The sequence below is a fragment of the Anabrus simplex genome, chromosome 3 (genome assembly GCF_040414725.1).
Source record: "Anabrus simplex isolate iqAnaSimp1 chromosome 3, ASM4041472v1, whole genome shotgun sequence".
NCBI lineage: Eukaryota > Metazoa > Arthropoda > Insecta > Orthoptera > Tettigoniidae > Anabrus > Anabrus simplex.
The window spans coordinates 87985167-88012223 of NC_090267.1; the positions used below are offsets into that span (position 1 = coordinate 87985167).

Here is a 27057-nt window from a genome sequence, read left to right on the forward strand (position 1 = left end):
TCAACTCTCATGCCTGATTATATGTCCAACCCATGTATTTCTTCTTTTCTTCATATTCATTGACAAGCTCGGGGTTTCTTCAACTCTTTCCATTACTTCCTCATTAATAACTCTATCTGTCCAAGGAATTTTCAGTACGGGGCGACATTTCTCAGTTGGCGAGGAACATATCGTCCTGTTGTTCTGTTAAACCGTGTTGAAGAGAGCACACGGTTACAGAGAAAACAACGCAGGAATATTACGGATTTCGTTTCAAATATATGAAATTGTAAGAATTCTAAAATGAGAATGTTCCTTCTTATAGCATAATAAAACTTTTAATACGGTATGATATCGAATAATATTAAAGATGTTGAAAAGAAGAACAGTGACCTAGGAAGTAAATAACAATACAACTCATATTTTTTGTGGAGTCGTAGTAGTATGAACGTTTTACTGTACCTCGAATTTTCGATAGCTCGAAGGATTGTCAGCCTCCACAGGCATTTCGAGATATCGAGTTCGACTCGTTGGCTGAACGGTCAGCGTACTGGCCTTCGGTTCAGAGGGTCCCGGGTTCGATTCCCGGCCGGGTCGGGGATTTCAACCTTAATTGGTTAATTCCAATGGCACGGGGGCTGGGTGTATGTGTTGTCTTCATCATCATTTCATCCTCATCACGACGCGCAGGTCGTCTACGGGTGTCAAATAGAAAAACCTGCACCTGGTGAGCCGAACCCGTCCAGGGATATCCCGGCACTAAAAGCCATACTTCATTTCATTTCGAGATATCGAAATTCAACTGTATTATTATTATTATTATTATTATTATTATTATTATTATTATTATTATTATTATTATTATTATTATCAGTAATAATAATTATACGTTTACGGTCATTCGAGACCACAATAAGCAACATTTACACATTTTTAAAAGCTTTCTTTGCAGCCCAGTATCGTTGCTTTCTGCTGTCCTTCTTCACGAAAGCGCTTATTGATATGATGTCGGTACTTGGTTCTGTTAACGTCTTAACGATTTAGTCTAATGTTTTCCAATCCTTCCTGACCTCCCTGAACCACTTACCATATGTGTTAGGTCTACTATCGATTATTATTATTATTATTATTATTATTATTATTATTATTATTTTCACGTCTCACTAATTACTTTTGATACTTTTCGGAGACGCCGAGGTGCCGGAAGTTTGTCCCGCAGAAGTTCTTTTACGTGCCAGTAAATCTACTAACACGAGGCTGTCGTATTTGAGCACCTTCAAATATCACCGGACTGAGTCAGGATCGAACCTGCCAAGCTGGGGTCAGAAGGCCAACACCTCATCCGCCTGAGCCACTCAGCCCGGTATTATTATTATTATTATTATTATTATTATTATTATTATTATTATTATTATTATCATTATTATTATTATTCGTATCGGCCTTCTAAGGACCACGTTATTTCTTCTCTGGGCTTTGATCTTTATCCAGTGCTCCTTCATTCGTTGCCGGTGTTGCTCTTTTCTTTCCTTCGTCCACGTCTTTCCCGTCTTCAACATTTTTTTTTTTTTTTTTTTTTTTTGTGCAATTTGCTTTACGTCGCACCGAAACAGATAAGTCTTATGGCGAATATGGTACAGGATAGAGCTAGGAGTGGGAAGGAAACGGCCGTGGCCTTAATTAAGGTACAGCCCCAGCATTTGCCTGGTGTGAAAATGGGAAAACATGGAAAAACATCTTAAGGGCTGCCGGCAGTAGGGTTCGAACCCACTATCTCCCGAATGCAAGCTCACAGCTACGCGTCCCTAACCGCACGGCCAACTCGCCCGGTGTCTTCAACTTTGGCCTTTCTTGAAAACTCTGGTGTTCTATTAGTATCCCCCTAAGTGGGTTGCGTTCTTGTATACCTTCACAGGTGATTCCCATCTCCTGTAGGTCCCTTTCCTCCACCCTGAACCAAGCTGGCTGAGTCTTCTTATCTTTAAAATAGGTAAAGATCTGGTTCGATAGTCGCGTGGGTTTCATTCTTAGCAAGCGGCCATAAAATGCAATTCTTCTTCTCCGCATGACATCAGAGATCTTCTGGGCATGAATATACAGCTCATGGTTATGCCGACGTCTATATTCATCTTTAACTGGGCCAAGAATAGTCCTTAAGATCTTTCTTTAATTTACAATTTTTCTATTAGGCCTTTCTTGTCCATAGCAAGGCATTCCGCTGCATACAACGCCTCTGGTATTATTATTATTATTATTATTATTATTATTGTACCGGGAGGTACACCCCTACTCCGCTCTTTTAAATCTTGCGCCAATAAGCACTTCTCTACTGGAGGATAACTGAACTTGGAACTAAACCTTCTTAAACTTTTCCCCAGAAGATGTCACTATCGTAATTTTTTTATGGTGAAGTTGCGAGTACTGTGTGAATTTCAACTTGTTTTGTTCTTCATGAAGTGTAGACGTTCTCTCATAGATGTCTCTGCTAAAAACTATAATCATGCGCCCTGGTGCGAAGTTAAGGAACCTTTTTGAAGAAATTTTGTATTCATAAGTTTTTTATTTACTAAATTTCGTTCATTCATTTGTGGGTTGGCAATATTGATCTTTTCTTTCCGCCAGTTTTGAATTTAGCTAATCCAGAATTTCTGTAATTAATTTCCGACCAATCATGTATTTCTTCTTCGATTTTGAGTGTAACTTTTGAAGTTGACCAATAAACACAGTGGATGTGTCTTGATCATTCATGAAAGGTCTCGAACTTTCCCAGAGGGTTTATAAACTGCTGATTCTACGTCTCTTGGCCACTTGATCGACATCTAACTAAGTGTGTATACGTGAAGCAGGAGGCGGGATGTGCCTCTTTCATCAGGCAGCTACTCCTCAGCAAGGTAATGGCCGTTTAACATCTTATTTCTTGCTAGCTCAGCAGTTTAACCCGCGGGAAAGGTCCGAAATTTTAACATGTAACCAACTTCTATAAAATGTAAGTTCTAAAGGCTTATGTAAAACTTTATAAAATCCGTAACTGTAATTCGAGGATAGAGAGTGATTTACCCTCTCAAGCTCCCCTTCATTTTGGTTTGAGGTGACTACGTTTTGATAACTGATTTTTCTTCTCTTCCTTAATGTTTTAAATTTCTTTCTTATACGGGTCACCTCCATAGTTTGGGAATAGCCCCTGTTTCATCGGCCTAGTGCCTATTAGGTTTTAAGAAGCTAAATACAGGAGTGCTAGTATTCGCCTCCTTTCATTTTGTATTCGGGCCATTTATTTAACTGTCATTTTTTTACACGAAGGCCCTGTAGGTTGGGTACTATATACCCCTGTTTCATTTTTCGTAAGTTGTGCCTTGTGGGCAAGTAATTGTAAGTTCAGGTATTGCCTGGAATAGGCTCGAAAAACCTGACAGCGTGTCAGCTCTTTCCTTGTGTTGGAAAAGTGCCTCTAGGAGGCTTGATATTGTAAATTAGGGAGCAAGTGCTCCAGGTATTAGGGGATTTCTGCCTTTTGTAAATGTATGCTCCTCTGTAAAGTTTGATCTGGAAGCTCAAAGATTGTAAAACTAGGGGCTTGTAGCTCAAGTGTGTTAAGGATTTGAATTCTTGGATTTTTCTAAAGTCTTGTTTTTAATTTGCTATGTAATTGTTATCTCACTAAGTGAGAATTTGTTAACTTGTTGCTTTTCGAAAATATAACCTTCCATTTCAGTTTAAATTCTTTCTTGACAAGTAGTTAGACCCATTCACCCCGGCACCTTCTTTCACCTCTGCTGATCCACCAAACCACGGTAACAATTATTATTATTATTATTATTATTATTATTATTATTATTATTATTATTATTATTATTATTATTATTATTTTCATGAATTTATCTCGCTCTTAGAATATTTGATTCAAACGGGCTGTAGGTCATTGAGCATGATGACTAATAAACGGAAGGCCGTATCCTCCAGGTTCTACTTACTATGCTGAGTAAGTAACGTCTCGGAAAGAAGCTATTGTTATGGACATTCCTTTCGTAGAGGGCTGCTTCTCTAAAATGTCTCCCTTCTATTGTCAAGGTCTGTGACGGACAGTTCATGACGACAGAGTAAATAAGAGGAAAAGAATCATTAATGCTAGCGCTTGTTATCTGTTTGATAATGCAAGTACTTCATGAGGACTAATTTTGCCCGAAAGAGACGCAATAATATGTCACGTAACAGAAATGATTGACGTATTTCCCTGTCTTCAATGACGCAACGGTACTCCAAAACTTGTCGACGTAAACTTAACCTAATCGATTCAAAGTTAAGAGGTTTGCAGTGACGATCAAGTCGGTACCGAGCATGATCTCACAATAATACCTACCAGAGTGGGCTTCGGTTCAACAGCGGGAGCCTTGCAGCTCTGCCTTCGGGAGGTGAAGGGGCTGGTCCTCACTGTTCGCTGTCCTCAGAATGATTTTCCGTGGTTTTCCATTCTCCTGCACTAAGATAAATTTCGGGACGGATCCATTTATAGGTCACGTAGGGAAGTTGGGATATTATTGATATGAGTAAATATCGATATTTTTGTGTTAATTTTCGATATTTCAGTATCGATATTTTGTGGTATCGATACTAACAGTGGTATTAATCGAACAATGGGTGCAACATTATAATTATTTACACTGGCGGAAAAAATATCCAAACACCAAGAAGGAGTTGTGCTAGATTAACGAATGTTATCTCTTCATATTCTAACGTAACATGCTTGGTGGCAGTAGTGCGCCTGTGAAAATCAGTTAGTAGATATCCCTTTCGTCATTTGTGCATGCGGGGCATTTATAAGTAGAATGTACGGCGCTCGCGAGCCGCTGGTATACAAAATAAAGCCAAAGAAATAACACCAAATAATTGAAATAAAAGGACCCTTTTTTTCATACACAGTTGCATTTTATTGAAGATAGACATTCAACTGTGAACCACTTTTAACACTAGATGATGATCGAAACACTATAATTTATGTCACAGAATGAAAGAAGAACTGAGTAATCATACTGAGTTTCTTAGAAACTATTTGAATCTAAAAGGTAATTATACACAACAACAATTAATTCAAGATATAAATAATTTACATGAAAGACCTGAAATATGTTATAGTTTAAAAGTCACTTAATATTTTTTCTCTAAATAAACGGAGCAAATAACGGATATACAAAACAACCAACTTGTCTACAATGGCAAGGAAGTTACTGTGATTATGGGTAATGAAATAAGAGAAAAGCAATTTTAGACCATGTTAGAAAAAAAATAGATATATTTATCAAAATTTAAAGAGTAACGAATCGTCATGCTTAAATCCAGATACTAACTTTATCAATGAACCTGAATTATATTTATTAATTATGAAATCAAAAATGAAATTATCTGCATAGCTCCAAGATTGGGAACTGAAAAGGTCCTACCATCAATCCGCAAAACAGGAGAATATAAAATACAACAAGAAAAAGAAAAACTAACTTTAGAGAAAGAACAACTAGCTTTAGAAGAAGAACGACTATCTATCCAAGCCCAGAAAGAAAAATAAGAATTAGAAAACCAACTAAAAGTTAAAGAAGCCCAAAAAAAAAAAAACTAGAACAATTCAACATAAATATGAAAAACTTTATTGACAAGGTTAAACAGAAAATAAATGGGCACATTTACATAGCTATCTCAAAAATATATTCGTTAGTCAATAATTTTAAAGTAGGCAAAACAGAGAACTTGTCTACTAGAAACGCTCATTTTAATTCTTCACACAACGAACAAGACACGTTTTTTATATGCTACTATGAGAAAATATATGATGTAAACAAGGCTGAAAAACTAATCCATGAGCTACTTGATGATTTTCGAGACAAAAAGAATAAATACATTTTTGTTTTGCATTATTTGTGATTGTTTAATTGACGATTAAAAATATAAACGAGCCTTTCAACTACATCAACGATCTAACAAGAAATCACTTGACAGAAATATATTTGATGGACCCAATTACACCTAACGAAATAAATTTAGAAGATGAAGATGATTTGAGTAAAGAATTACAAGAGAAAATAAATAAAGCCCTTGATGACTGCATCAAAACAAATTATTTGAATCTAACAAGAAACCAATTGTTGGACAGATTGGAAATTGATCATATAAGTAGTAAAAAGTGTGGAGCTGCTTTAAAGAACAAACGCGGTGGAGAAAAACGGTTGAGTACCGATAACACATAAGGAGATTGAAATTATAATCAAATACTAAATTCAAAATACAACATTAGCTTTAGACAAATATTATTTTTTCTTTTGCTTCATGTAGTAAAGAAAAATGTAATATATTTCGTCACCATTAAGATTATAGATAAATTCTACAGATTTATTAGTTGATTGATTTATAAACGCTTTAACATTATTTTCATCATGGAATCGAGTTAAATAAAAATCAAGAAAAAATATTTTGTCCTTAATGTTTTCTTTACAAATTGGTTTTTCAACTTTTTTAGTCCATTTATGTAGGATAAAATTATTAATTGCTTTTTTCTTTGCTGGTTGCTTTACGTCGCACCGACACAGATAGGTCTTATGGCGACGATGGGACAGGAAAGGGCTAGGAATGGGAAGGAAGAGGCCGTGGCCTTAATTAATGTACAGCCCCAGCATTTGCCTGGTGTGAAAATGGGAAACCACGGAAAACCATCTTCAGGGCTGCCGACAGTGGGCTTCGAACCCACTATCTCCCGGATGCGACCTCACAGCTGCGCTGCATCCCCAACTCGCCCGGTATTATTAATTGAATTTTACAAATACAACTGAATTGTTGTGGATTCATGATCAGTATCGGAATATATTTTGATAACGTGCTCGTTTTGTCTACTGGCACTTGCCCACACATTATAATCTCTGTATTCAGCAACAGACTCTTTGAACAGAGAAAAATATCTTCATCATAGACGAGGATGCGTACAGTGTAGGTTGTGAGTATTAATTTACTATCTTTGGAAGTTGATCTAATCTACACTTGATATCGAAATTACCTAGTCCATTCAGAACTTCGAACAATGCCATTTATATAGACAAAAATGAACTAAGCTTCAAATAATTTAAATATAGTATTTTCGTGTCCAGTCCCGAAAGTCCCTTATTTCTTTCCGATTGCCTTAGAAGCATGAACCCTGTAGTATTCTTTCCTGAATAAACTATTATTTAGATATTTAGTGATATTGAATATAAAGTATTATTGGTAATTTAGTTCATCTATTCTTTGTGTTCTGGCAAATTGCAAGATCTTGTAACTGTACAGGTTCTCCAAGAGTAGTACTTGAGAAATATTGTTGGAAGATAGTTCGTTTGAAAATCTAACAATACATTTGTGTTAACAGCAGCCCAGATTGTAAGAGCATTCCGCAAGTGAGATACGGAAAGAGCGGAATGTTCTGATTTCTTGAATGATTCTTCTCTAATAACCTGTAGAGCACGTCTTGCCCTTTGTGCTTTCTCCTTACATAGTCTATGTGTTGAGCCCAACTTAGGTCACTATTTATAATAACACCAAGATATTTGTAGGAATTTACTTGCTTGATATTTGGGCAGTGGCATGACGCTGCACTACTACATTCGCATAGCACTAAGAAACCATTTGAATCATCTCTCACTGAAGAGAAATCGAAGTATTTCGTTTTTTCTACATTCAGGGATAATTTATTCTGTGCAAGCCAGGTTTTAATTTTTTCAAGATCCAAGTACGTATTATTGTGCAGATTCTCTTTCTTCTCTGCAACCTCTATTAAAGCCATATCGTCTACAAACAATACAACTTCCCCCTGCAAGTCCAAGTCAACTATTCCATTAATGCAAATATTGAACAGCAAAGGACCTAGACAGCTATCTTGTGAGATTCCACACTTGATATCCAGTTCTGTCGAGTACTGGTTGCCTAATCGTGTTCTACACTTTCGGTTATGTAGATAAGACTTGAAGAAATCAAGTACGATTCCCCTAATTGCCATTTCCTCCAGTTTTTCCATAAGAATGACGTGATCAACCGTGCCGAAAACTTTCTTGAGATCCAGACATACTACCAATTTATTTCCTGAACAGACTTTGATATTTTAGTTACCAACTTACCAATGGCATTCTCTGTTCCAATACTTTCCCTGAAATCAAATTGATTTTTAGAAATTTGGTTACTCTTGGCGAGAAATTTGGATAACCTATCGTGTATACAACTTTCAAAAATCCTGGAGAAAACAGAAAGTAGCGAAATTGGTCTATAGTTGTTCAGGTCTGATCTATCACCAGATTACTTCTAGACTGGCACTATAGTTGCTTGTTTAAGTCCAGTAGGAACATGTCCCTTATTTATGTATAAATTAAAAATATGGGCTAATGGTTCTGAGATGTGTGAAGCAAGATACTTCACTAATTTTACAGAAATGTTATCTGGTCGAGCTGCTTTACCTACTTTGAATTGAGCAATCTATTTTAAAATTTCTTTAGATTGTAAGGGTCCTAAGAAAATGGAAGGGCTATTCCGTTGCCTATGAGGCGTTCTAGGAATAAACGGAATCTTACGTGATAGATTTGAGCTTATATTTACAAAGTGGGAATTCAGTTTATTTAGATCACCTTTGTAGCTCGCTGGTTTAAAAGTATCGAATTTTAGATATGTTTTTAGCTGTCCTCATTGTTCTTTATAATTTGCGGAAAATAGAAAAAAATGCTCTTTAAATTATACTTCCGCAAGATATTTATATAATGTTTAATGTTGGATTTGTGACATTTATCAAGATGACGAGTATCTAATTGTTCAAAAAGGCGATTACGTTCTTTAATGGAGGCAATAATACCTTTTGTGATCCATGGATTGCAATATATCTTTACCGAGAAATAATATTTAGTTTGGTTGAGATTTTTTTTTTTGCTAGGGGCTTTACGTCGCGCCGACACAGATAGGTCTTATGGCGACGATGGGATAGGAAAGGCCTAGGAGTTGGAAGGAAGCGGCCGTGGCCTTAATTAAGGTACAGCCCCAGCATTTGCCTGGTGTGAAAATGGGAAACCACGGAAAACCATTTTCAGGGCTGCCGATAGTGGGATTCGAACCTACTATCTCCCGGATGCAAGCTCACAGCCGCGCGCCTCTACGCGCACGGCCAACTCGCCCGGTGGTTGAGATAATTGCCTGTCAAGATTTGAATAAACTTGCAGTATGCACTCTCTGGGTGAGTTCCGAAAAATATGGTAGTAAGGCAATCTATTACAAGATTTTGCTTATAGTTTTGTTGTCTGCCATTTGATGCAGAAGCTCTAGAAGATTTGGAAGGTCTTGAAGGTCTGGAAGCTGTGGTGGCCAGTGGTTGAACCGGATACTCCGGAAATCTAGAGATCAGTCTGCTATTAAAGTCAAAATAGTTACTCCAGGATAGCAACAAAGACAGAGCAATTCCAGATTTAGCAACACCAGCAGCAATTAGAATCAGTCCAAAACAGTGTCCCAGAAAAGCAGCACCAGCAATAATCAGATGTATAAAATAGCAGAAGAGGGGTTTCGGTTTGTCTATGTCCATAACAGGCAGCGAGCCGAGCAGACGTAGGAAGTAGCAGCCACTTTTTGTCTGCTTTTAGATGCTAGTGGCAGTCGAACTGCTTATAGATGGCAAAGCAGTTCCAAACAGAAGATTTGTCTTGACTCGCTCTATTCTATACTTTAACGTCTATCTGTTATTCGTGTACAGAATGTGCGGCTGTGTCTTCCGAAGATCATAGTCTACATACGTAGACTTAAAACTCTCTGGCAGACGCACAGTGTCCGCGCTGTACAATTACCAATATTTGTTGGAATGGAGTTGAACACTCCGCTCTAACCCAGCGGCACGGATGATATGGCGATGCTGTAGAATTGCCTTCCTTATATATGTATCTGGAGCAGTAATAGAACATTACAGATAGATCCCACGTGCTGGGTAGACTCTAGATCAGGGCCTCTCAGGGTGCATGCGCGTGGTGCATGCACTGTGCACGGTGCAAAAGACGACTTGGCTTGGTTGACCAGAGTGCAGACCCCCCACTCCTCGATTTGGAGCAATAGCGCTTACTCTCTCTTTCTTCACGCCTGTCTCGCTCGCTCCGCCTGTCTCCCTCTGCCCCACTTGCGCCGTAGCGCTCCAAATCCGGGCTGACTTGAGCCGAGTATAGGCGAGTTGAGCCGAGCTTAGCCGAGTATCCCAGAGACGAAGCGTTGATCCGAGCCATGCCGAGCGGCAGCGATGCACAGTGCACGGAGCTCTTGCGCCTCTATCTGCACGCGTGAGATTTTGGGCGTTTGAGAGGCCCTGCTCTAGATTATGACGGAACTCCTGCAGAGGACAAAGACTTGGCACACTTCTTAGTGCTGACCGAACATTCCATAGCGGTAATGCGTTCGAGTTCAGTATCTTCCTCAAGGACTATGTGTAGTTTCCGTGTTACTAAGAGTCAATGTCCCATTAAGTGCTTTAAATCCATCTTTTACGATATTTTATTTCTTGCTTGTAGAGTATCTTCTTCTGCAAATCACATCGCTATCCTCTTTTTCCAGTTGTAAATTATTATAAACTTCATCCTCACTTCACTCTCCTCTTCCACTAAATAACATTTACTAACAGCCTTCTGAAATTCCCTCTAGTATCCTGCTCCTAAAATACAATCTATAACTTGGGAATTAAATTCTTTAAGTCCATTCATAAAACGTGAAATTTACTATCTGGTTTGGCTAGGTCGTATTAGACAGTAGGTCATCAACCGACGTTTATTAGCAAAATATTCTTTTAGGGAACATGTTTCAAATCCGATCTTGAATATCTTCAGTCAGTTTCACATATCTATCAATATATCTTCAATTTTTGTCTTTGTATGAGCATACAGACTTCAACTCCATACTGAATAAAACAGCAGCTCGCAGAGGTAGGTAAATCGCCCAGCCTATATCTTTGTGAGCTCTTCAGACTTACAGATCTAAATCTTTGGATTCCTGTAAACAAAATATATTAATTATGGTTATAAAATCTTTAATAGATGAATTATCTGGTGGGATAATACACAAAAATACATACTGTGTTGGATTACATCTTTTAAGGGTCTGTCAGACCTATGCATGTCTTAAAATCGTTCCAAAATCTTCAGTAGAGAAAATCATCCGGTTGAATACAAAAATCTGCACTGTGTTAGACGGCATACTCAAAGGGGTAGAGAATTCACCCAGCCCTATATCTTAAAATTTACAGGGCCAGATAATTTGGTCCCTGGATCATTGTACAACGGCAAAACGTTTTCATAATCTCAATCTTGAAAATGTTCCGCAAAGGGCATTTTTTAATTCATAACTAAACAACAAATTCCTGGTTCATTAATAAATTTCGTTGTTTTACCTTTCGAGGTGACCAACATTTTAAAGTGCTTTAAATTTATTTCTTTCACATGACTATTTAAAGACAATTAAGTTATATTTTATTTGTTTTAATTTCCAATATCCGACATCACGGTCACTGAATTACCTTAATTTTTCTCGGTAGTGAATAGAATGCAAGGGGAACGAATCTCTCCTCTTCAAACTTGCAAGATCTAAATACTTAGACCCTGGATTATTGTACAAAGTTTGTACCTGAATGCATGTGTAACTGCTGGTTACACTTCAGATAATTTGATTTTTGATTTTCCGATTAGTGAATAGAGACCTGGTTCACTAATAAAAACTGTGCTGGATTACATATCGTTATTCCATGTTTTACTCTCACATGATTTCTAATCGCCTTCTGAGAATGAAATTAATCTAGTATCTGTGGTAACTCTTTTGACTAAAACCACGGATAGTTTTCTCCATCAATAATCACAATCACTTGTTTGCCATCGTTGGTTGTTTTCAATATTGATAATTTGCTGCACTATCGGAATTTTGATAGCGAATACAAGCCTGGTTCGTTGATAAATATTGTATTTGGCTGCATGTTTGAAGGTAGGAGTGAATAGCTCACCATTATTTTTTGTATATTTATTGCAATGTATATCTCTAACAAATGATCTTATTGCTTCCAGAGGGTTTTATACTCTAATATTTCAGCAATATATCTTGCTTTAAACCAAGGTTCTTTTTTTCATCTAGAATGATAACCACCTCTTTGCCACTGTAGTCAAGATCTATATTTTGCTCAATTTATTTTAAGTGACATTTAAACTGCTTAGCTTCTTCCTTTTTCGATGCCAAAATAAGTGAATACAAACCCGATTCACTGATAAATATAGCAGACTTTTCATCACCTACTAACCCCGTTTAACGGGGTTTAAACTTCCATAAATAATTCTGTTCTCTTCATCACAATTTCTTTTAGTCGCTTGATTTGTATCTTTATATTCCAATACCTCAGCTACCTACTTGGCTTTAAACCATTGATTGTTTTCTTCGTCATTCATTACAGACATTTGTTTGCCATTGTAGACAAGCTTTTTTTCTTCAGTATCCATAATTTTCTCAATTTATTTGGAAACTTTTCAGAAGCGACTTTAAAACTATAGCCTAATATTTATATTTCAGGTCTTTCATGTAAATTATTTATGTCTTGAAGTAAATTTTGTTGTGAGTAATTACTTTTTAGATTGAAATAATTAAAAAACTCAATATGATTACTCAGACCTTCTTTCATTCTGTGATATAAATTTATAGTGTTTGGATCATATTATAATGTCAAAAGTGGTTCACAGTTTGGATGTTTATCTTCAATAAAATGCAACTGTCTTTGAAGTGCGTTGGCTTCAGTTCGAATGGCATAATAATTATAATCACAGTCATCATCAAATAATTTTAAAAGTACGAAGGTTGGTCTTATTTGCGGGTTTCTTGTTGGTGGTGCATTTGGAAGCATTCCATTAATTATGTTATTTCTTTCGTTCAAAGTATCAATTGCAAGATGGACAGTATTGTTTAAACGTTCAAGTGTTGGTGGTAAATTCCATTTTAATTTTCCAAGTGGGTTATTTTACCTTGATACAACTTTTTCATATATTTCATAACTTCTTTTCTAATTTTATATTCACCATGTTCTCTGCTTGATGGTAAAACTTCTCTAGTTACCCAATCAGTGAAATTTTCAGCTGCTGGCATTTTAGATCTAAATATAAGTTTATAAATAGCCAATTCATTTATGATAACTGTGTTGACCGATGGTTAATTCGCTATATATTTTAGTACCTTTTTTGCCTATATTAGCGTAAATTGCATCTCTACGTCTTTTACATACCAAAAGTCTAGCTACATCTGTTCCTTGATACCATGGTTTAGTTTTTCATCAATAACTATAAACACATCTTTGCCATTGTTGGTAAACAAGCTGGTTATTTTGTTTATCCGTAATTTTCTCCATTTATATAGGAAAAACATATTAAGTGACTGTTATTCATCTTTAAAATTACTGGTCTCATTTTTTTTAAATCCCTGAATTTTTGTATAAAATTATTATCAGCCTTGCACAGGCAAGAAGCCTATCCCGTCTGAAATATAGTTCGTAGGGTATGGCTTATCCACCACGAGATTTGATACACCATAATTTTCAGGAAGTACGTACATACCGCCTGCAACATCACGATGAATAAAGGTTGACGGTGAGCACTCCTGGAAAGCAGTGACGGATGGTGATCAGTCACTAGATGTATGCCACAGTAAACAAACCTGACTTTAAAAAAAAATATGATTTAGTGGGAAAAGTTAAGTGAATGCGGAAGAGGGTGTTTATAAATTATTTGATAACTACCAGTAGCGTACAAAAATTACAACCCTCCACATCTGAAAGGAGGCTTTATTCTTTCGAGAAATTTAACATGCATCGTATTTATCCCTTCACGTCTGAAGGCTTACTCTTTTAAATAATTTGAATATATTGTGTTTGAATTAGAAAATTGTTTATTAGATGAAGATAGCTATCCGCTACTACATGAGATATAATTTTAATCGTAGAAAGGCTTTTAGACCCGGGAAAGACTGAGGTTGTGATTAGAAATACTGTAATTTCCAGAGGTTGGTGTCATTTTCTCTGAAACCCTATAGAAAATTTGCCACCGTTTTTCTGTTGCTTATTCTTTTTCATATTCGTTTTTGTTTTTTTCCACTAGATACTGTATAGCCATTCGATGTCCCGACGTTTCCATCAGTATTATTCCCGAATTCGCTAGTGTCCTCACTGATTACGTCAGCACTGTATACAGCCTTGTTTTCTTCCTCTGTATTCTCGGACGTTCTTGGTAAAATACCAGTCTCTCTTTGTTTGGATGGTGTAGTCTTGAGTTTACCTAACTTTATTTTGAAGGTATAATTTAAATCTACATTTTTATCTAGCATTTCTTTCTCAAACCAATAATTTGAAACAAAACTGCTATCATTGCCATTAACATAAAATATGTAACTAATCATGCCTCGCTATGTGATTTGTTTTATATACTCCACAGTAAATACCGCATCATCTCCTGAAGATTCTAGTCTCCTATAATTAACAACACCAATCATTCCTTTTGTTTCTCCCATTCGAACTCCCTGCCTCGGAACTGTATAGGCTACCAGTTTTTCCTATAATGTTGGAGAGTAGGAGCAGTGATTAGTTCAGCTTCCATTTATTAGAATAGAAATCTGGCTGTGACTATTCCAACTGGAGTTATCCGTTCAATACCTAGCGGATGAAGTAGCCAGAATTGCTCACCAATTGTAATTAGCTAAGATTGTTAAGAGATTAAAAAAAACTGAGATTGTGAAATTAGAAGTACCTGAAATCGATGATGAAGTTAGAGGTAGCTGAAATGGATAATGAGATTAGAGGCAGCTGAAAGAAAGAATGAAATTAGAGGTAGCTGAAATGGTTGATGCGATTAGAGGTAGCTGTAACAGATCATTAAATTATGGAAGTAGCTGAAACAGACCATGAAATTAGAGATAGCTGAAATGATTAATGATATCAGAGGCATCTGAAACGGAGAATGAAATCAGAAGTAGCCGAAATGGTTCACGGATATAATCCTAGCTGAAATAGCTGAAATGATTTACATGATTGTAAATAGTTGAGATGGTATTCATGATTGTAAGTATCTGAACTAGCTGAAGTAGCTGAAATGGTTCACAGATTTGTAAGTACCTAAATATTACATATTATGTATATTTGTTTGAAATGACTGTAAGTAGCTGAAATAGTTCACATGCCTGTAAGTAGCTGAAATAGTTGATGAGTTCAGAGGTAGGTGAAATGATTTACATGACTGTAAGTAGCTCAAGTGTTTCACATGACTGTATATAACCGGAATGGTTCACATGACTGTAAGTAGCTGAAGTTGATGATGAGACTTAAGGTAGCTGAAAAGGTTAAAGATATTGTAAGTAGCTGAAATGACTGCAGGTAGCTGAAACGGTTCACATCATTGGATGTAGCTGAAATGGTCCCATGATTGAAAGTAGCTGAAATTGTTATAAGGTTGTATTCCTAGCCGAAGTAGCTGGAATGGTTAATGAGATTGTATGTAGCTGAAATGGTTCACGACTGTTGAAACTTATTAATTCATTCCGACTCAACTTTGCATAACCTTGTAATTGCCGCTCCTTAGCTATTTCTCTCAACTCACCAATTTTTCATACTGTGCAGGCTTTCCGTAATATATATATTTAAAGCATCTTTTTTTTTCTTCCTCTACTAGGAAAATATTTTATACTACGTCAATTCCGAGAATGGGCACTGGGAAAATTTTGAAGCAAATGCTATAGGAAAATGTTATGCCATTATGGAGTCTTGTCCCAATTTTGTAAAAAGAGTTGGGGTAAAACACTACTGTTTTTCTTAGTAAAAAACACGGAAGAACGTGCCTTTAAACAGTTTTACCACTTAGATCAGGGGCAGAAAAGCGTAAAATATTCAAGGAAATAAAATACTATAATTATTATTATTCTATAACTATAGTGATTTACGGTATAAAAAGGGATCGCCACTAGGAAAATAATTATACGCCGTTCAGTTTCTTCTCCCTTTGCGAAACATTTCGAAGCAAATAGTAACATAATCCGTGACTGTCACCCTGGTGGCAGGTTCCCTAGCAATTGTTTTAACTTTTAATTAAACATTTTCAACGAACTTGGAAATTTATCAAACATTTCCCTTGATAATTTATTCCAATCCCTTACTCCTCGTCCAACCTATAAATGAATATATTTTTCCCAACGTGTCCCCTTGAATTCCAATTTTATCTTCATACTATGATCTTTCCTACTTTTGAAAGCTTCACTCAAACTTATTCGTCTAGCTCTCCACTGACAAGCTCGAAACTTACCACATACTCGAGCATCTCTTCTCCTTACTCCCAAGTCTTCCCAGCCGAAAGTTTGCAAAATTCTCGTAACACTATCTCTTTGCTGGAAATCACTCAGAACAAATCGTGCTGCTTTCCTTTGAATTTTATTCCAGTCCGCGTATCAAGTAGTCCTGGCGAGTCTCGTATACACTGGAGCTATACTCTAACTGCGCTCTGACCAAAGACTACGTATTATACTTGAGACTTGTGGGATTTTTGTAGCCCTCCTGTGAAGCAACATTTGTGAAGAGACAATGAGGCACGTTCGCTGTATATAGAACCATGACTTCTTGTGTTTCTCACCAAGAATCTTCGCTGCTAAGAAAGGAAGTTCTTGGGAATACAACAGGATGATGGCATCGAGATAACTTGTACGTTTCGAAAGAACATTCTCCTTTAATCCTTCCGTCACAATATGTGATCTTCGCCCGTCAGGTATCAGACGAAGTGTGGAGTCCACGTAAACAAGATCTCACATCAACTGATAAGAACGACACACCTCCTTCTGTTAAATGGCTTATCTCGTGTTCGCACTTTCGACACATCTAGTATAAGGTCACTCAATGTAGGGAGACGGAGCACAGAGTAGTGATTACTATCGAAACCGGTTATAACTAGAGCTCTGCACGGATGCGGATATCCGCGGATTTATCCGCAAAGTTAATATCTTGGCGGATACAAACTGTATGGCAGTGCGGATAATTTTGCTGGTAATTTCTAAATAATGACGTTTGTTGATTTTCACTCAGGTTTAGTGTTCTTTCTGCTTGTCCGACTCATTGGCTGAATGGTCAGCGTTGAGGCCTTCGGTTCAGAGGGTCCCGGGTTCGATTCCCAGCCGAGTGGGGGATTTTAATCGTATTTGATTAATTCTTCTGGCTCGGGGACTGGGTGTTTGTGCTTGTTCCAACACTTTCCTCTTCATATTCAGACAACACACTACACTACCAACCACCACAGAAACACGCAATAGTGATTACATCCTTCAATATAAGGTTGGCGTCAGGAAGGGCATCCAGGCGTAAACAGGGCCAAATCCACATGTGCGACACAATTCGCACCCGCGACCCCGCATGTGTGGGAAAAGCGGTAGTAGAAGGAGATAGTGTTATTTCTGCTTGTGATTATGCGGCCCTTGACATTGGTATGGAAGAATAGTGATCTATAAAGGGCGTTCAGATCATAAAGCCGTAAATCTGATTTTATCCCAACTGGCTCCAGACCGCAATTAATGGAAGGAAGGAAGGAAGGAAGGAAGGAAGGAAGGAAGGAAGGAAGGAAGTAAGGAAGGAAGGAACAAAGGTAACAAAGGTTAATACGTCGGTAGTTGTCGGAAGAGTCCGCCTCTGTGGTGTAGTGGTTAGTGTGATTAGCTGCCACCCCCGGAGGCCCGGGTTCGATTCCCGGCTCTGCCACGAAATTTGAAAAGTGGTACAAGGGCTAGAACTGGGTCCACTCAGCCTCAGGAGGTTAACTGAGTAGAGGTTGGTTCGATTCCCACCTCAGCCATCCTGGAAGTGGTTTTCCGTGTTTTCCCAATTCTCCTCCAGGCAAATGCCGGGATGTTACCTAACTTAAGGCCACGGCCGCTTCCTTCCCTCTTCTTTGCCTGTCCCATCCAATCTTCCCATCCCTCCACAAGGCCCCTGTTCAGCATAGCAGGTGAGGCCGCCTGGGCGAGGTACTGGTCATCCTCACCAGTTGTATCCCCAGAACCAGAGTCTGAAGCTCCAGGACACTGCCCTTGAGGTGGTAGAGGTGGGATCCCTCGCCAAGTCCGAGGGAAAAACCGACCCTGGAGGGTAAACAGATTAAGAAAGAAAGAAAGAAAGAAAGAAAGAAAGAAAGAAAGAAAGAAAGAAAGTTGTCGGAAGAGAAAATTCCTCACAAACCTGTGACTGTAGGGGTTCTGGTGCCAGGTGTCAAGCCTATTGTGTTATGTTAACAAATCTACCCGTTTCAATACCTTGGGTGTAATATACTGTAGTTACACATTTACAACATTCGCGGATACGGGTGCAGATGAAGGAAGTACGGATGCGGATACAGTTTTGTATATCCCCGCATGGCTCTAGTTATAACGACTCAGAAGGGACCGCCAATTAACGGTCGTTATAGACGACAGTCGCACAAACCGGTCTTATTGTTGTTGTTGCTAACAATGTTACATCTGTAAATTTTAGACTGCACGCTTAATAAATTTAAAAATTCAAAAAAAAAAAAAAAAAAAAAAAACATAAGTGAAATAAGTCCTGCTTTGGCAATACAGAATTTGTGGACTGGGGCTGAAAGGAATTTTTCTTCTAATGTTTAGGCCCTATATACTATACGCGAACCTTTCCTTGAGCCCTGAGCTCCCTAGTGCTGAATCGGTAGACCTCGGTTATCTTCGACAACCATATTGGCAACCTTTGAAACACAAACTATGAATCGCTTATTCATCGCTGTGCGACATCTGGCGTACACTTTACGAACTAGTACTGTTGTTGTTTACACAGCAAAGCCAAACTATATAATTCACGCTAATAATAAGATTCGCATCCAGAAATGTTATATAATGTTAAATAATGTATGTGTGATACAGTTGTTGACGTAAGATAATAAATGTTTAGAAAATTCATATCGATCTATCATATTATCGATTCAATTCAGATTTCATTTCCATCCAGTTGGCAGTACTACCGGAACCGGCAATGCTCCCTCCTTACTCCTCACCCCGCAAAAATAGGGCTCAAGAAAAGGTTCGCGTATAGTACACAGTACGAACAGCAATAATATGCCAGCAAAATATACGATAATACGTGATGAAAGAAGTAGCAACAATTTAAATCGATCAATAATGTCGCACACGGTCTTGCCTAATAGATGAGATGTTCTCTCTGTCCTTACAAATCGTAGAAATTGTTGGGTGTGATACACCAAATTCCTTCGCGATGCTAACGTTCGTTTCCCCATTTGCTAATTTCCACATTATGTTATGTGTGTTTTTTCTTCAACATTAAACACTTTCTCTTCCTTTTGCGACATCTTCTTCACTGAGATGCTTGCCTTGACTATTCAACAGACAGACTGGTTTGAAACCTACAGTATAATCTACTGAAAACAAGAGTTTGAAAAATAAGCATTACAGCAAGTCCTAAATACGTAGCAAACAAAAATTAACATTGGACGTTATAGTCGATACATTTCTCAGAAAATGTGATAAGATGTGATGCCGTACTAAGCGATTTAAAAAACAAAACATTGGTTATACAGGACTCAGACGTGACCGTTAGATTTCGCCATTATATCCACTACGCCGTTGAAAGCGATGTCGCAGTAAACTATTTCGACTGCATTTTAGCATTCATTCGCTCCAACTAAGTGAGTGATTCTGCCGAAACAATCGAAGGAGACATTTGAATGAACAGTTTCTTAGGAATAATCGAATTAGTAACGATTTGTCCTGTTGTCAAGAAAATGATTGATAAATCAATAGACTGAAATTGATTGAGGGAGTAAATCTCTGCCTCCCCGCAAAGGTGGATTAGATTTGATTCCAGCCATTGCATATTGGTTTTATTCAAAGTCCACGTAAAATACCATGCCTCGTGGCTTTTAGTCGCAAGATTGAAAGCTACGTAAACCTGGATGCTAGGCTTTTTGACTCACTGAAACAGATTCTTTAATCACTCTCCTCCCAGTTTCAGAACAGGGTAAAGTTGTATCTCCCATGAACTCGTGCTGAAACCAGTTGACGAGAACAATACATGTTAAGGCCGGCCCTGCCCTCCAGGCTGACTGGGAGATCTCCGGTCGTCTGACTCACTAGCCCCTTACAGGAAGTACCGAAATGAGCTGCAGGGATGGCACGTAACAATGTGTTTATAAGGACTTCTTGTGTTGCTTTGGGGGTGTACTACCCCCCCATCAACCCCCCCCCCCCACCTGCCCCACATGTTTGGGAACGCCCTGTAAATAGATGACTGAGATGTCATGCTACCTAATAACTTAGCTTCCATTATGGTGTCATCAGCCGGTCCCACGGTGTAGGGTTAGCGTGCCTGCCTCTTACCCGGAGGCCCCGGGTTCGATTTCCGGCCAGGTCAGGGATTTTTCCCTGGGTCTGAGGGCTGGTTCGAGGTCCACTCAACCTACGTGATTACAATTGAGGAGCTATCTGACGGTGAGATGGCGGCCCCGGTCTAGGAAGCCAAGAATAACAGCCGAGAGGATTCGTCGTGCTGACCACACGACATCTCATAATCTGCAGGCCTTCTGGCTGAGCAGCGCTCGCTTGGTAGGCCATGGCCCTTCGGTGCTGTTGCGCCATGGGGTTTGGTTTTTTATGGTGTCGTCACGATTGCGAACAGTCTCGACTGCGACACAAAATATTTGGGAAGAGTGCCAGCTCGTTCCAGGGTTTTCCTCTTTCAGTTGCGTCTTTATTGAGGACACCCCATTAATAGTCTCGATGTGCCTCAATTGCAGACACTATTTCCTACAGATAAGCCTTCATGAAATAAAGCATCTATATTGTACTTTTATTACAAGTGCAAGTGCGTAAAGGTTCACTGTTAGCTCCAACCGGGCTGCGTGCTGCGTGCCTTTTTTTTGGTGAGCACCTCGCTTATTTTCGAGCGAAGTGGCTGCTTACACTCTTAAATGTGCCATCAACGCAAAAAAGTTCTTTCTAGCAACATTTCCTTAGCTAAAAACTGGCGAAAATGAACATTCTGTCTTCTGTGCCATCATCTGAAAGGAGAAAGCTCTTTCCATCAAGCATGTTCAACAATTCTTCATTGAGGATGATTTCTCATGCTGACTTTGGTTCTTTCTGCACTCCATACTCCTTATTTCTTCCACAGTGCATTGAATATTTAATTTTTGCGAACTGAGGAATATGTGTTACAAGTTCATATCCTTTTTCATGCTAATTTTGAAATTCTGCGGAATAAATTTGAGGTAAATCTCTAGCTCGTTTCTTTGCGCGACATGTTACTTGTTTTACATCCAGCTGAGCCTCATCAGGTATTCAATCATGGTTTACAATCCTCACTACTTCATTACCTATCAATCAATCAATCAATCAATCAATCAATCAATCAATCAATCAATCAATACTGATCTGCATTTAGGGCAGTCACCCTTGGTAAGTTATTCCAATCCCTAACTCCCCTTCCTATAAATGAATATTTGCCCCAGTTTGTCGTCTTGAATTCCAACTTTATCTTCATATTGTGAGCTTTCCTACTTTTATAAACGCCATTCAAACTTATTCGTCTACTAATGTCATTCCACGCCATCTCTCCGCTGACAGCTCGGAACATACCATTAATCAAGCAGCTCGTCTCCTTTCTCCCAAATCTTCCCAACCCAAACTTTGCAACATTTTTGTAACGCTACTCTTTTGTCGGAAATCACCCAGAACAAATCGAGCTGCTTTTCTTTGGAGGACAATAAAAAGAATAACAAATATTTAATAATAAAAAATAGTTACTTTGGTTGATAATAAATACAACCAAATTAAGTTAAAAACTTTTCTACAGTTTCATGACACGTGCAGAGAGATTTAAGTTTGTCAATTTAGAAAAAAATTGAAAGTGAGTCGAACATAGTAAATGTACGGTAATGTATTCTAACACATTTGCACCTAAAGTTTAAATGAATCAGAGTTGAAATTTAATAGACAGGTATATATATTAAAATTAGGAAAATCTGTTAAAATTGAGTTATGTTTCATACCTTTAGTAAATAATTTTCCTTTTTACTTCTTCGTTTTCTCTTTGAAACAAATCCATGTGTTAATATCATGTTTACTAATTCTAAAGTGTTTGTAACTATAACCATGCAATAAAGCACATGGCTTACCTTTCTCTGCCTCGATAAATTCCGTAATAGCACAACAACGGTTAATGGACAGAAACAAGCAAACGAACAAAAAACTCAACACAGTGGTAGAGCTAACGATCTGTATGCCAGTTACAATAGAGCAGAACTGGATTCGTAAGATGGATGGAAGACGGGTTGTAAGGAAAACCCTGGAACAAACTGGCACTCTTCCTATATATTTCGTGTCCTCAATCGAGACTATTAATGAGGTGTCCGCAATCAACACTGTTCATAATCAACACACAGCCTCCATTATAAACGATACAGAAGTGTTAAAACCCTAATATTTGGATATATTCATACAGTAGCGTAGCGAGGATCGGCCAAGGCCGGGGGGAGGGTTGTGGTTACAAAATGCTGTCTCTCAATCAATCAATCACTACTGATCTGCATTTAGGGCAGTCGCCCAGGTGGCGGATTCCCTATCTGTTGTTTTCCTAGCCTTTTCTTAAATGATCGCAAAGAAATTGGAAAATTATTGAACATTTCCCTTGGTAAGTTATTCCAATCCCTAACTACCCTTCCTATAAACGAATATCTGCCCCAATTTGTCCTCTTAAATTCCAACTTTATCTTCATATTGTGATCTTTCCTACTTTCAAAGACACCACTCAAACTCCCACCACTCCATCTCTCCTATGACAATTCGGAACATACCATTAATCAAGCAGCTCGTCTCCTTTCTCCCAAATCTTCCCAGCCCGAACTTTACAACATTTTTGTAATGTTACCCTTTGGTCGGAAATCACCCAGAACAAACTGAGCTGCTTTTCTTTGGATTTTTTCCAGTTCTTGAATCAAGTAATTCTGGTGAGGGTCCCATACACTGGAACCATACTCTAGTTGGGGTCTTACCAGAGACTTATATGCCCCCTCCTTTACATCCTTACTACAACCCTTAAACACCCTCCATAACCATGTGCAGAGATCTGTACCCTTTATTAACAATCATATTATTTTATCTGATTACCCCAATGAAGGTCTTATATTAACACCTAGGTACTTACAATGATCCCCAAAAGGAACTTTCACCCCATCAACGCAGTACTTAAAACTGAGAGGAATTTTCCTATTTGTGAAACTCACAACCTGACTTTTAACCCCGTTTATCATCATACCATTGTCCACCGTCCATCTCACAACACTATCGAGGTCACCCTGCAGCCTCTCACAATCTTGTAACTTATTTATTACCCTGTACAGAATAACATCATTGATATATATAAGAAAACATAAAGGTCCCATAATACTGCCTCGAGAAATTCCCCTCTTAATTATTACAGGGTCAGATAAAGCTTCGCCTACTCTAATTCTCTGGGTTCTATTTTCTAGAAATATAGCCACCCATCTAGTCACTAGTCCAATTGCACTCATTTTTGCCAGTACTCTTCCATGATCTACCCTAACAAATGCCTTAGATAGGTCAATCGCAATGCAGTCCATTTGGCTTCCTGAATCCCGGATATCTGCTATATCTTGCTGAAATCCTACAAGCTGAGCTTCAGTCAAATAACCTTTCCTAAACCCAAACTGCCTTCTATCAAACCAGTTATTACTTTCGCAAACATGTGTAATATAATCAGAAAGAATGCTTTCCCAAAGGTTACATACAATGCATGTCAAACTGACTGGCCTGTAATTTTCAGCTTTATGTCTATCACCCTCTCCTTTATACACAGGGGCTACTATAGCAACTCTCCATTAATTTGGTATAGCTCCTTCAACCAAACAATAATCAAATAAGTATTTCAGATATGGTACTATATCCCAACCCATTGCCTTTAGTATATCCCCAGAAATCTTATCAATTCCATCTACAGTTATTATTGATAATAAATAAACACACTGTTGCAGCAAATAAGTGAATAGGAAATAGAAAGAATACTTGTTTATGTATCTAGCCTCTTATACATAAAATGCCGATTGTGAAACGAAAGTTTATTTATGATGTAGCATATATGCAGCATTTAAAACATCTCATTGCTCTTTAAACTATCGACAAAAAGTTTTAAAATATCATTTTCTCTTGCTATACACATTCCAGGGTATCCAATAATATTGTTTAAATCTCAGAATAATTAACAATGCATTTCAGGTTTAACATGTTGTACAATTAAGGTTTATGTTAAAGACTACAAACTATTTCAAAGTCCGACTCATTGGCTGAATGGTCAACACTGAGGCCTTCGGTTCAGAGGGTCCCGGGTTCGATTCCCGGCGGGGTCGGGGATTTTAATCGTGTTTGATTAATTCTTCTGGCTCGTGGACTGGGTGTTTGTGTTTGTTCCAACACTTTCCTCTTCATATTCAGATAACACACTATACTACCAAGCATCACAGAAACACGCAATAGTGATTACATCCTTCCATATAAGGTTGGCGTCAGGAAGGGCATCTGGCCGTAAAACAGGGCCAAATCCACATGTGCAACGCAGTTCGCACCCACGACCCCACAGGAGTTAGGAAAAGCGGTAGAGGAAGAAGAGTACAAATGATTTCAAAATCTATGTTTCTACATTTACAGGGAATAGAACTAAGAGGGGCCCGCCTCTGTGGTGTAGTGGTTAGTGTGATTAGCTGCCACCCCCGAAGGACCGGATTCGATTCCCGGCTCTGCCACGAAATTTGAAAAGTGGTACGAGGGCTGGAACGGGGTCCACTCAGCCTCGGGAGGTCAACTGAGTAGAAGTGGATTCGATTCCCACTTCAGTCATCCTGGAAGTGGTTTTCCGTGGTTTTCCACTTTTCCTCCAGGCAAATGCCGGGGTGGTACCTAACTTAAGGCCACAGCCGCTTCCTTCCCTCTTCCTTGTCTATCCCTTCCAATCTTCCCATCCCTCCACAAGGCCCCTGTTCAGCATGGCAGGTGAGGCCGCCTGGGGGAGGTACGGGTCATTCTCCCCAGTTGTATCCGCCTATCCAAAGTCTGAAGCTCCAGGACACTGCCCTTGAGGCGGTGGAGGTGGGATCCCTCGCTGAGGCCCCTATAGGAAAAGAACTGGAATTAGAGATAAGGCTTTTTTGAGGATGCTGTTATACTGTGTAGAGTAAAATACAAGTTACAGGATTGTGAGCGACTGCAAAAAGACCTCGACAATGTTGTGAGATGGACAGCAGACGATGGTAAACGGGGTGAAAAGTCAGATTGTTTTACCAAGAGGAAAATTCCTCTCTGTTTTAAATACTGCGTTGATAGGGTGAAAGTACCACATGAGGATCGTGTAGGTACAGTACCCAAGGAAATAGCTTCAATGGGGTAATCGCATTAACGGGACTGTAAATATTACAGACTTCTCCGTATGGCTATGATGCTGTTTAGGGGTTGTAGCAAGGATGTAGAAGAGAAGGAATATACGTCTCTGGTAAGATCTCAGCTAGAGTATGGTTCCAATGTATGGGACTCCTCACCAGATCACTTGATTCAAGAACTGGACAAAATCAAAGAAAAGCAGCTCGATTTGTTCTGGGTGATTTCCGACAAAAGAGTAGCGTTACAAAAATGCTGCAAAGTTTGGACTGGGAAGACTTGGGAGAAAGGAGACGAGCTGTTCGACTAAGTGGTATGTTCCAAGCTGCCAATGGAGAGCTGGCGTGGAATGACATTAGTAGACAAATAAGTTTGAATTGTGTTTTTAAAAGTAGGAAAGATCATAATATGAAGTTAAAGTGGGAATTCAAGAGGACAAATTGGGGAAAATATTCGTTTATAGGAAGAGGAGTTAGAGACAGGAATAATTTACCAAAGAAGATGTCCGATAAATATCCAAGTTTTTGAAATTATTTAAGAAAAGACTTGGTAAACAACTGATAGAGAATCTACCACGTGGGTGACTGCCCGAAACGCAGATCTATCGTAATTGATTTGATTGGTTTTGGCGATAGAACAGATGTAATTCGTTGAAGCTTTGGGAGCATTATCATCAACTTCCAATTATAATTGATTTTAATTATTTTACAAGGAAGATAGCAAAAAACTATGAAGTGGAGAAAGGCGTGTTCTGACCCTGTAAATGAGTTGATCTGTCCTTCCAGATATACCCATTCAGAAAATTGGCTAAGTTTCCTTCTCCTTTCTTCCTAGCTCTTTAACATCGTTCGAACACCGATAATGTTTGGCGACACAGGGATAGGAAATGTGTATCATTAAGAAAAAGCGACCGTTGCCTTAGTTAAAGTTCAGTCTAGTGTGAGAATCGGAAAATCATCTTCGGAGCTGCTGTGGGTGAAATTCGAACTCTGCCTTTCCCGAACGCATGTTTGAAGGTACAAGGCAGTACAGTTTAGCCAGTCTACCTGGTTAAAGACTACTGATCTATGATAGATAACGGATAGTAGGTCTAGCTTAATCTTTGATTACAATTCTTAGTAGCCCCTTAAAGTATATGTTTGTTTATCTTGGATATAGGTCTGAGATTGCACGAATGTTTATGAGGTTGAAATACAGTCGTAATTTATGACTTAGATTCAATCACAATCGATTTCTAATACGTAAGATTCTAAGATAAATAAGTTAACACCGAAAGAATGTGGAAGCGATTTCGGCACCCACTTTGTTCTTCAGTCGAGTTCATTAGCAGGACAGGATTATGTTATTGTGATCCATCAGCTTAACTAAGCTTAATTAATTTTTGACGTAGATATCATTGTTTTTTCCGTTGACATTAATCAACCCATACATTTGACCACGTATCTGTAACTTCGCTCAATAGCCGAAAAGATGGCTAACATTTTTTAAAAATTAGGATAGAACTGTATGGTCTGTCTACCTTGGTCGCTCTTGTAATCACAAATTCACTGGTTTTATCCCTTCCTTCAGTGAGGTAAATGTAACCATTCAAAAGAACCGTAATGATCATCTACT

General features: G+C 38.5%; 1 protein-coding gene across 1 annotated transcript in view; it reads left to right on the forward strand.

The window, feature by feature from the left end:
• LOC136867042 (putative inorganic phosphate cotransporter) overlaps nt 1-27057 on the forward strand; it is a 550887-nt gene that overhangs the window by 167411 nt on the left and 356419 nt on the right. The window lies entirely within an intron of this gene.